The following is a 12,965-nucleotide window of genomic DNA, read 5'->3' on the forward strand; positions in this document are numbered from 1 at the left end:
AAAACCGATGAAACGTTTCTTTGAAAATAGTTTTCTCTGTCCAGGGTGAGGGGAAAGAATAAAATATTTGATTTCCACATCATACACATACCTATTCGACCTGTAATCCCAAGTGATAAAAATAAAGTCTGACTAATTTTGATTTTTGGTTCGTTATGGACTTTATTTGGGATTTGCCCATATATAAACAAACAATTGCACGGAAATTTCCGTTTGAAAAAGTATAGCAAAATGTTTTGTAATTTTTCATTTCGCTAGAATGTCAATAAATACATTTTATTTGTCATTTTGACAGAACAAAGTATGTTTGTTCAGCTAATTAAAATAAACAAAAAAACAAGTGAATGGTGTCTAAGGTTGTGTGTACCTGAATATTATATACTCAGCGTGAGTTCGAATTCTACAGTTCATTTTAAATAAATTACTTTTTCGAATTTTGTTATGAGTTACTTTTTTAGGCTCTAGAAATGTTTTTTAATGCTTCATCGGAAGGGGGGCTTGCCACCGCCTGTTAACAAAAAATGTCTCCTAATTCCCTGTTACAATAAAACTTGGTAAGTGAAATATTATTCATACAAAACAATTTTTCGCTAAGATGCATCTTATTATTCTAGTTTAGGACCCTTTTAAACATCTTTTACATACAAGTAGGCGTGGTCTTTAACAGATCCCGTCCATTTTTCTTTGAAATATTTCCTGCTATAAGGAAAATATGTCTACCCAATCCTATTACGATCCGATAATTCTTTTTCGAGTTATTTCGCCGGAAGCATAGAAAATTGCTTGGTCATAAAAGGGGCGGTGCCACGCCCATTTTAAAAAATTTGAATTTTTTGTTGTTGTTATAAACCCACTTGGAAAATGAAACACCATTGATATAAAGCTCTTTTTTGCAAAGATATAGCTTATTTTATTCATCCACCACCCTTTTAAAAGTCTTTTATGTAAAAGTGGGCGTGGTCCTTCAACGATTTCGTTAATTTTTCCTCGAAAGCAAACTCTCTGTCGAATTTTGTTATGATAGGTTAAACGGTTTTTCATTTATGATTAATATCATTTGTAAAATTGATTTTATCACAAGTGGGTGGTGCGACGCCCATTTTCAAACAAAATTTTCATTTTTATCAAGAGTCTTAATATCAGTCCACACATTCTAGATGAATTATTTACTAAATAATCAGGTTTTATGTGCTTTCCAAAATCTTATATATGTAAAAAGTGGGCGTGGTTACCATCCGATTTCCCTAATTTTTAATAGCGTTGGGAGATGAGCACCAAGGAACCCATAAACCAAATTTCAATATTTTATTCTCAATATTTAATCAAGTTATCGTGTGCACCGACAGACGGACGGACGGCTAAATCAATTCCTTTTTTCATCCTCAACATTTTGATATACGGAAATCTGTATTTATCTCGATTCGTTTATGCCGTTCCGATCAAGCGCTATGTTACCAAAGTTAACACAGTCTGTGCGCAAAGCACGCTGAGTATAACAAGATTAACCTTGAATAGCTTTAACTTAAATTTAGATGTATTTTTGTTAATTCAAATTCCGGAAATCTTATTTTTATTTACACGACTCATTTAGGTATAAATAGCGCCCGCAAAATTTATCTCGATGTACTTTATACATAGAAAGTGGTAGGACAAGTTTTAAACAAAAATGATTCTACGAAATCACTTCGGGCTGCCGATTGTCCTGCCTAGTTGCGTTTGGACACATACGAATGCCCAATTTCGTATTATAAGAGGCCGTCATATAAATATAGAGAGGAGCCGAAGTTCTGTAGCAATAGTCTATAAAAATAACGGCTATTATTGTGCTGGTTCCTTAGTCAATATTAAATCGGTGCTTACAGCTGCGCATTGCGTAGAAAATAAAATTCTGCGGAATCTCGTCGTTCTAGCTGGTGTAAACGATGTACGTGAAATAATCATAGGATTAGGGAAACGTCGCAATGTGGTGGGTACTGTGCTTATAATCCACGAACAAAATTTATGTTTATAGCTATTGGTGAGGTGAATATACCCTTTGACCCGAATCGTGCATGGATGCAAAGTAGTGGATAGGGTTCGTTAGATGTAAATAGTAGATCTGGTTGTCCTCTTTTCAAAACTAAGATCATGCAAATAGCAGACACGCAACAATGTCGGGTTTCATTTTTGAGAAGAGGAGAAATAGTTCCACTGTTTATATCTGACACTCCCCATCCACTAATTTGCATCGATGAGTCGGGTTCTAATGGAACACCGCAAAGTGGTATTATTTTTACTGCACGATTCTCTTCAAAGGGTATATTCAGTTTAACAGTAGCTATATCCATAAATTTTGTTCGTGGATCATAAGACCGATCAATATGTATATCCTCCACATAGCGTTGTTGTTCTATTCCTGTGATTATTTCACGTAAATCTGTTACACCAGCTAGAACGTCGAGATTTCGCAGAATTCCATTTCTTACGCAATGCGCAACCGTAAGCACCGATTTAATATTGAATAAGGAACCAGCACAATAATAGCCGTTATTTTTATAGACTATTGCTACAGAGTGTCGGATACTCTCTATGTTTATATGTCGGCCTCCTATAATACGAAGTTGGGCATTCGTTTGCGTCCAAACGCAACTAAGCAGGACAATCGGCAGCCCGAAGTGATTTCGTAGATTCATTTTTGTTTAAAACTTGTCCTACCACTTTTTAAGTATAAAGTACACCAAGATTAATTTTGCGGGCGCTTTTTATACCCAAATGATTCGTGTAAATAAAAATAAGATTTCAGAAATTTGATATAACAAAAATACATCTAAATATAAGTTAAAGGTATACAAGGTTAATCTTGTTATACTCAGCGTACTTTGCACACATAGTGTATTAACATCGGTAACATAGCAGTTGATCGTAACGGCATAAACGAATCGAGATAAATACAGACTTCCGTATATCAAAATGCTGAGGATGAAGAAAGGAATTGATCTAGTCGTCAGTCCATCTGTTCGTCCGTCTGTCGCTGTACACGATAACTTGAGTAAATATCTTAATATATAAAAAACACGTGGGACTATGTTTCAGGCCAGTCGACTCCTAAACTGCTGAACCGATTTTGAATTTGCGTGTGTAGTTTAATCCAACTTGAAATATAGGATAGGTTCTATCTCAGTTTATAGTCGCAATATTATTTTATTGCAATTTTTTTTAATGTTTATACGTAATAATAAAATGTTACGTATACGCAGTGGTACTCATATTCTCAGGTGGTGCGGATATACTTCCGTGTAATTGGTTGGTGTTTAATTAAACAACGTGCTTATCAATAAAAAATATTATAGCGAATGATATCAAGTATAGCACATCACCAGGCCCGCCGAGAGGGTGCGCGGGCCCGAGTACCCCTAGAATGTGTTTATAGAATATGGATAACAAATGAAAGCTGTTGATGAGTGCTTTAGTAGAGGGTAATGTTCATACCCCTGGGTGACTAGGGTCTCGAAACGTGGGCCAGTGAATGCCTAGACAGTGTTTATACAATATGGATATCAAATGAAAGCTGTTGATGAGTGCTTGTAGTACAGAGTAATATATTATCCAGAGACGGACTGGGACTGGGATAAGAACTAGGACTGGGACTGAGACTCGGAGTGGGACTGGGACTGCGACTGGAATAAAATACATAGCACCCTCTGGGACAGGAGATAAGGGATGCAGAAGAATGAGAAGGAATTGAGAGAAGAGAAAAGAGAGAAGGAGATTGAGAAAGAGATAGAATGAGACGAAGATGGAGATAGATGAATCGAAAAGGACGAAGGAAGGAGTGAATAAAAGGATTAGGAAAAAGTGAGGAGGGGAGGGCAGAGTCAGACGGAAAAAGCTTATTAAAATGTATGCAGATAGGCCAAATTTAGGGCAGGACAACGTCTGCCGGGTTTTCGAGTTAAGGATAAAATATTGAAATTTGGTATATGGGTTCCTTGGCGCTCATCTCACAACGCTATTAAAAGTTAGGGACATCGGATGGTAACCACGCCCATTTTTTACATATTTAACATTTTGTAAGCACATAAAAATTGATAATTTAGTAAATACTTCCTCTAGATCAGCGACCGCCAGAAACTTGTTATGGATGCTCACGCATCACTACATTGAAAACAAATTGATAAATAAGTTTTAAAGTATATTTCAGGTTTCATGTCTCTAGGCATCCAGGAAGTTAGTTAAAAATCGATTGCAAGACTCCAAATTTAAAACTAGTTCTCTCAATATCTCAATCCATGCACCACCTATCGGAATTTTTTGATAAAATATTGCATTTTCACCGGGTCTTGACTTGCGGCCCAAGTTTCAGGTCTCTAGCTCATCGGGAAGTTACTCGAAAATCGACCGCAAGATTCCCCCCGTTTTTAAAGGACTTGCAGTTATCTTGACTAGCGCGCCACCTGGGGGAACTTTGTTTTCTATAAGTTGTATTGTTACAAGGCCTCTAACTAAGTGCCAAGTTTCAAACCTCTAGGTAACCGGGAAGTTAGTTAAAAATGGATTAAAACATTCCCAAATTAAAATTTGTATTAGTATCTCGATGTGCGTACCACCTAGAGAATTTTTTTGATCAAATGTTGCATTGTCACCGGGTTCTTACCCACGGCCCACGTTTCAAGACTCTAGCTCACCGGCAAGTTACTCAAAAATCGATCGCAAGATTCTCCTCGTTTTTCAAGGATTTGTTGTTATCTCAATTAGCATGCCACCTAGCAAAAATTTGTTTCCTATAAATTGGTTTGTCACCGGGTTTCGAACTATGTGCCAAGTTACAATTCACTAGGTAACCGGGAAGTTGGTTAAAAATGGATTGAAGGATTCCCAAATTAAAATTAATTTACCTAATACCTCGATCAATGCGCCACCTAGCGGATTTTTTTGGATAAAATATTGCATTGTCACCGGGTTCTGACTTACGGCTCAAGTTTCATATCTCCAGCTCAGCGGGAAGTTACTCAAAAATCGACTGCAAGATTCCCCTTATTTTTCAAGGATTTGTAGTTATCTCAGAGAGCACGCCACCTAGCGGAATTTTGTTTTCTGTAAATAGACTTGAACGTATACAAAAAAGTTTCTAAAATTTGCATTATCCAGTATTAGGTTTAATATACCTATTTCGTCTTATGTTCCGCCGTGCAGACTGATCAGTCTGCATACTTTTGCCAGTAGGCGATTGATATCTAGCTTAGTTTGAGTAGTAGAGATGTTCTCAATGGGACTATTGATTGCCCATTCTTATTGCGTTGTATTAAACTCAATGTTTCAGCTAGAAACTTGCGACATCATGATTTATTTGCTATTGACCTCTGCAAAACCAGGTATGCTCAAAATGAACCAATTATCTGACTGCTATCGGAATTTAATTTGTTATGTAGAGAAACAAATTTAGATATGTTTGTAAATCGTAATGTATTTAAAGAAAAACTTTGTATGTACTATTTTTAATATAATCAATAACCTATGTACGTCTTAGTCTGTAAGGTTTCTAAACCATAGACTTAATAAATAAATAAATAAATACATAAATATATAAATAAAATAAATTGTATTGTCACAAAGCCTCGAACTGTGTGCCAAGTTTCAAGTCTCTAGGTCACCGGGAAGTTAGTGAAAAATCGATTGAAAGATTCCCAAATTAAAACTAATTTTCTTAATTTCTTTGATAAAATATTGCATTGTCACCGGGTTTTGACTCACGGCCCAAGTTTCAAGTCTCTAGCTCGCCGGGAAGTTACTTAAAAATCGACGCAAGATTACCTGCGTTTTTTCAGGGATTTTCAGGGATTTTCGTTTATCTAGATTCGTCTGCCACCTGGCGGCTTTTTGTTTTCCACGAATTGTAGTGCCATCGACTCGCAAACTATGTGCTAAGTTTCAAGTCTCTGGATCACCGAGAAGTTAGGTAAAAGTCGATCGCAAAATTTCCATTTTAAAATTCATTTTCTGTACATCTCGATCCGTCCGCCACCTAACGGATTTTTTTCACTTGCATTGTAATCCCCCAGATCTGAACTATATTCCAAGTATCAAGTGGCTAGCTCAACGGGAAGTTACCGAAAAATACTTTTCCGTGGGTCAAAAATTCGTATGGAAATGAGGGAACAAATATGAAAGGGACTTAATATAAAGTTAGTATTCGAAATCTCCAGAATTGATTCAATAATTCCTCTTCTGACACCAATTGTTACGAATTTAGTGAAGTTCCTCTTATTTGCAACTTTTACTAACGTTCGAATCACTAAACTGTTGAATAAATAACTCCACTATTCAATAATGCAAAATGGCCTTTATTCAAGTCTTCACAATAACACTACGACTTCTCGATAGATAGCGTGCTTAAATCAAACTGACTTTCGTGCCTCAACTGTTGCTGCTTTTATACTGTTTGACATATTTCTAGGCGCTTCTATTTCTAGAATTTACTGGTTAATTACCAGCTATAAAATTATAACTACAGATGCACGTGTATAGCTTCTCATCTGCGCGTGTATATGTGAGTGATACATGCACAAATTATTGCCTACTTTTGGGAGTATCTCAGATATATGCATGTGTTTGTGCGTTGCTCTCCGCTGCTTGTATGGATATATGTGTAGACATAATGATTAATTTGGTTATGTGCATACAAGTCACTGCTCAGTATCGGCTTAGAAACAATAGTATCCATTAGTGTTGCTAGTATTCGTCACATTATTATGGATGCGTGAGCACAACTACATTGAAAACAAATTGATAAATAAGTTTTAAACTATATTTCAGGTTTCATGTCTATAGACATCCAGGAAGTTACTTAAAAATCGCCGCAAGATTCCCTGCGTTTTGTTAGGGATTTTCGTTTATCTCGATTCGTATGCCACCTGGCGGCATTTTGTTTTCCACGAATTGTAGTGCCATCGACTCGCTATGTGCTAAGTTTCAAGTCTCTGGATCACCGAGAAGTTAGTTAAAAGTCGATCGCAAAATTTCCGTTTTAAAATTCATTTTCTGTACATCTCGATCCGTGCGCCACCTAGCGGATTTTTTTCACTTGCATTGTAATGTTCACCAGACTTTTCCGTGGGTCAAAAATTCGAATGGAAATGAGGGGACAAACATGAAAGGGACTTAATATAAAGGTAGTAATAAATGTGGATGTCTATACTTCAACCCTTCAGCGAGCAGATATGGCGCTGGCACGTGCACAAACCCAGTAGGTAGCTTTCAAAATTAACGTATCGCATTGTTTTCTTGAATGCATTTAAAAATACATCTCTAATTACCATCACCGCCAAAGGGGTTGACGATGTCATCGGTCATGCTAAACCATCCAAAGCATGGGCCCAGACGGCATAGCCATGCCGATGCTTAAAAGCCTAGGGAAAGAGGGTTCAAATATTTAGCACATATCTTCAACCTGTCTCTTTTTGCCTTTGTCATTCCCGAAAAATGGAAAATGGCAAAGCCTGGGAAACCAGCTAACGTAGGAGAGTCATATCGCCCGATATCTCCGCTATCGCCAGTAGCCAAGACGCTTGAAGCCATTTTGCTCCACTACTTCAAAGCAAATTTGCAGCTAGCCTGTCATCAGCATGGCCTCATATCGCCCGATATCTCTCCTATCGCCAGTAGCCAAGACTCTTGAAGCCATTTTGCTCCCCTACTTCAAAGCAAATTTGCAGCTAGCCTGTCATCAGCATGGCTTCAGAAAACTCTATAGCACCACCACCGCGCTAAATGCCATTAGCACCCAGATAAATTGCGGTTTAAATCAAAACCCCCACCATAGAACAGTACTCGTTGCGCTAGACCTATCAAAAGCTTTTGATACGGTCAACCATGGCATGTTACTGTAAGCCCTGGAAGGGTGTACCCTTCCCCCATGTTTTAAAAGGTGGACCGCAAATTATCTGGTTGATCGGCAGGCATCGGTGCAATTTAGAAACGAAACATCAAAACCAAGAAGAATTAAACAAGGGGTACCACAGGGTTGTGTCCAATCCCCACTCTTGTTTAACTTCTACATATCAAAGCTACCTTCGACACCAGAAGGAGTTACTATCGTTTCCTATGCCGATGACTGTACAATAATGGCCACAGGTTCAGGCTCACAGGTCGATGAGCTTTGCAACAGAATAAACGGCTACCTCCCTGATCTCTCAAGTTTTTTCGCCTAGCGAGACCTGGCATTATCACCGACTAAATCCTGCGCGACCTTATTTACAATATGGACGTCCCAAATGTCGACCATTTTAAACATCCAGATCGATGGGACTACGCTACCGACTGTGCTACACCCCAAAATCTTGGGTGTGACGTTTGATCAGGATCTACATTTTGGCGAGCATACAGCCGCAATTGTACCGAAAATCCAGAGCCGTAATAAAATACTCAAATCTCTTGCTGGCAGTACTTGGGGAAAAGACAAGATCCGTCGTGGTCGGTGGTCGCGCTAAAACTCTCGAGTTTGTATCTTTGTGGAGTTAGTTTGAATTATATACGTTATTTTCCTATATATTGCCTCGCCCTTTTGTCTGTCTCTTCTACGTCTACCACGCAGGGTTGCCTATCCTAGGTCGCGTTCATGCATTCCCATTCATATTGTATATATATTTGTTGACTAGAAATGGTTAAATAGGAATATTGTAACGAATATTCACATCACTAAATAATTGCACAACGACAAAAACCTTAAAGCAAGCTATATAAACACATTAATCATCATGTACACACCAGAGATCTGCTTTTAGTACGAATAAAATTAGTACACTTACTCATGAGCAAAAAAATTGTGTCTTTTTATTTATGTTTGTAGGTATGTCACCATGCTGCCACCGTGTATGGTTCCGCCATGGCTTTACCGAAAATGTGTCACTCGTAGATACGATGTTAACGAATAAACGGGACGATGTGTATATACATATGTGCATACATACATACGTTTTTACATAGCTATATTTTAATATATACTGTGAAAGTACATGGAAACAAATATCTATAGCAAGAGGCAACACTTTTTTACTATTATGTTTACTTATTTGCGCTCACAATTCTTTATTTTTCAGTATGGCCTTTTTCTAAACAACAGCTTTTGTGTGTTACATCGAAGTTATCACACCCATATTCCCAATACCCCCAATGGCGCACCCTTTACTCACGTTGCCGTGCATGTGAGTTTGTTGGCCAATATAGAACTTTCGCTGACGTAGTCCACGCGCAAGCGAATGGTAACACAACACGATCAACAACCCGTGAGAAATGCAGCATAGGCAATATTGACGTGCACGCAAAACTCATCGAATGCGAAATATTTGATGGTGGTGGGATCTGCAACGTTAACATAAGTAGCGTAGAGTTAAAGGTTTCATGGGAAGAAGTAATTATGTTTAGAGTTAGTTATGATAGTGAGTGCCACAAGTGCACAATAAATTTGTCTTGCGAATTTCAATTGAATTCTTGTGTTTGATTTAACCATTGGCGAACTGCTGGTTCGCCACAACTTTAATTTTTTAAAGGTTCCTATCCTGGGAACCGTAAGTGGCGCCCGAGCAATCGGTGCGAAGTGATTGTTCTAAGTGAAAGAGAAAGTGAACTAAAACCCAGATAAAGAAAATTGGGTAAAAAACAATAAATCTTTAACACGTTGAAAAAGTTCTAAGTGAAAAAGAGTGAACTAGCAAAGGGAAAATACATATAAATACATTTTTTCCTTACGAAAATCTCAATAAGTTTCAACCAGAAAGTTCTAATGAGATATTGGATCTTGTGAGTATAAACTAATCCCTGCTGTATATTTCTTTTCTTATTTTTTCACAGAGATAAAACCATGGACGCAGACGAGGTGAAGAAATCGCTTACGGAACAGAATGGCGCCATTAACGCCATACTAGCCCAACTCAAAAAAATTGACCAACGACTCATAGGTGTAGAATCAAAGAACAGCGATGAATCCTTGCCTGGATTGAGTGATAATTTGGAAAGGCTAGAGGCCCAAGTGCGGGAAGTGCGAAGGCAGTCTTCGGACACCAGGGAAGAACTAATAGTAGAGCCATTAGTAAGTCCTCGGACAGAGAGTGAACTGGCGGAAGTCGCTAAGTTACCCGACTGTGTAAAAGAATTACAGGTATTCGATGGATCACGGGAGCACTACGGCTCCTGGGTCCATAGCGTCGAACAAGTTATACGTGATTATGAAATAGTGCGGCATAAGCCAATATACACTGCTACCTTAAGGCACATTAGAGGGAAGATTAGGGGCGCCGCAGATTCTGCGCTGCTGGCGCACAATATCCTAGATTCGGACTGGAGGAGGATAAAGGAAATCCTCTCTCTGCATTACGCAGACATGAGGGACATAGAAACGTTAGAGCAACAACTGACACTAATGTCGCAAGGACGGCAAAAGATGTCCGATTTTTATGCTCAAGTGCAGAAACAGCTTTCTTTAATGAAAAAAACAATAAAGGTAGACAAATACGTACACGGAGAAACCATAGAGGCATTGGCCGAGGCTCACCGCCGAAGGGCGTTAGACGTCTTCATAAGAGGGCTAAACGGAGATCTTCCTGCCCTGCTTCTTGTCCAAAACCTGAAAACCCTACCTGAGGCATACTCTGCATGCCTCAAAATTTTGAACGTTGATCGCAGGAATGCAATCTACCGCCCATCCGTCCACAGGGATAATAGAAATGACAATTATCAACCTTCAGCTCCAAAATTTTTTTCCCGCAATGGAAGAAATTATCCTAATTTAGACAATTCGGGCCGCAGCTGGAGAGATAACAGCCAAACAGGGCAACGGCCCTCTTACCCAAGCTCAGGTCAAACGAAATTGAGCAATCAGTCCACCCCAAGTTGGAGAAACAACACGGTAGTAAGAATGGATGCCGAACCATCTTCACAGAGCCGACAAAGAGGCAACAGCACATTCTCTAGATACGACAATACAAAAAGGGGGGCAAGTTCTACAAGCTACCAAGGATATGCAAACAAAACCCCGAGTAAGCAACAGAAATTATTCCATCTGATTCCAGTAGACGAAGAAGAGAGCCCGAGCACCTCAACCAACAACAACAGCGAACCAACAACAGGCGATCAGGTAAATTTTACCATGGGAGCCTCGTGTCCGGCGTACCGTATTTAGAATACGCTACACAAGATTTGGGTATTCTAGAATTTTTAGTGGATACGGGGGCGAATACAAATTATATAAGTGAACGAATAGCACAAAATACTTCACCGGTAGAAAAGCCGTTTCATGTAATCTCCGCTGGTGGAACTATAAAGGTGGACAGGAAAATATGTGGACACTTCTTTAAATTTGTAGGCAAAGACCTACTCACCACCTTTTTTGTTCTCCCAGGCCTCAAATCGTTCGACAGAATAATAGGCGACGATACGTTGTCAGAAATCAAAGCAGTCTTAGACCGGGAACTGAATGTTCTCATTTTAAAACCAGACATTCTGCTGCCACTTAAACGAAAAAAAGCGCAGCAGGTGAATAGTATCAGTACAAATATCCCCCTTGATAATAATATTACCCACTTTACAAGAAATAAGCTATACCAGATACTAGAAAAATATGAAATTTTGTTCGGACCGGTCGACCGAAGCATGGAAGTCCACACCAATGTCCAGGCAGAGATTAAAACTGTAACCGAGAACCCTATCTATACAAAAAGCTACCCCTACCCCGTTAATATGCGCGAGGAGGTGGAAAAGCAAATCCGGGACTTACTATCAGAAGGCATCATTCGTCCTTCCAAGAGTCCCTACAATTCACCCATATGGATCGTACCAAAGAAATCTCAATCCGATGGAGAAAAGAAATATCGAATGGTCATTGACTTTAAGCGGCTAAACGCCGAAACAATCCCCGATACGTACCCTATCCCTGATATCAATGGCACTATCGCGAGTCTTGGTAATGCAAAATTTTTCACGACACTCAAACTTACTTCGGGATTACACCAAATCCCAATGAAGGCGAGCGACATCGCAAAAACCGCATTTTCCACAATGAATGGAAAATATGAATTTTTGCGGCTTCCTTTCGGTCTGAAAAATGCACCCTCTATCTTCCAGCGCATGATAGACGACGTGCTAAAAGAATACATAGGTCGTATTTGTTTCGTATATATCGACGACATCATAATTTTCAGCAGAGACGAAGCTACACATTTAAGGGACATCGACACTATCCTTGCCAGGCTTTTGATTGCGGGTCTTAAGGTCAACCTTGAAAAGACGCAATTTCTGAAAAGAAGTGTGGAATTTTTGGGGTACATCGTGACTCCCGAAGGAATACTCCCTGACCCAAAGAAAGTCAATTCCATTAAAAACATGCTGCCTCCATCGAACCTAAAAGAACTCAAGAGCTTTCTAGGGCTAACTTCATATTATAGGAAGTTTATTCGCGATTACGCGAAGATAGCAAAGCCACTTACCAACCTTAATCGAGGGGAACATGCACAAGTAAGGACAACTCAATCGAAAAAGGTGCCGATTACCTTGAACGATGAAGCCCAAGAAGCATTCGCGAATCTCAAGGAGATATTGACGACCTCCGAAGTCTTGACCTTCCCTAACTTCGATAAATCCTTCAACCTGACGACGGACGCTTCAGATTTCGCTATTGGTGCAGTACTATCACAAGACCACGATGGCAAGGACAAACCCATAGCGTTTATATCGCGGAGTTTATCCACTACGGAAGAAGCATACGCAACAAACGAAAAAGAAATGCTTGCTATCGTATGGGCTTTGGACAACCTCCGGAACTACCTCTATGGTGCTAAAAAGATACGTATATTTACTGACCACCAACCGTTAGCTTTCTCTCTAAGCAATCGTAATTACAATGCCAAGCTAAAACGTTGGAAGGCTAGGATTGAGAATACAATTACGAGATAATCTACAAACCAGGGAAATCTAACGTCGTGGCTGACGCTCTGTCT

General features: G+C 39.2%; 1 long non-coding RNA gene across 1 annotated transcript; it reads left to right on the top strand.

The window, feature by feature from the left end:
• Window positions 1-1,660: 1,660 nt before the first annotated feature.
• LOC137247852 (uncharacterized) lies at window positions 1,661-9,371 on the top strand. The gene is made up of 3 exons (XR_010951905.1): window positions 1,661-3,028; window positions 8,825-9,016; window positions 9,075-9,371. It is a non-coding gene; the product is annotated as an uncharacterized lncRNA (long non-coding RNA).
• The last annotated feature ends 3,594 nt before the right edge of the window (window positions 9,372-12,965 follow it).

Source organism: Eurosta solidaginis, chromosome 4 (assembly GCF_040869045.1).
Source record: "Eurosta solidaginis isolate ZX-2024a chromosome 4, ASM4086904v1, whole genome shotgun sequence".
Taxonomy (NCBI): domain Eukaryota; kingdom Metazoa; phylum Arthropoda; class Insecta; order Diptera; family Tephritidae; genus Eurosta; species Eurosta solidaginis.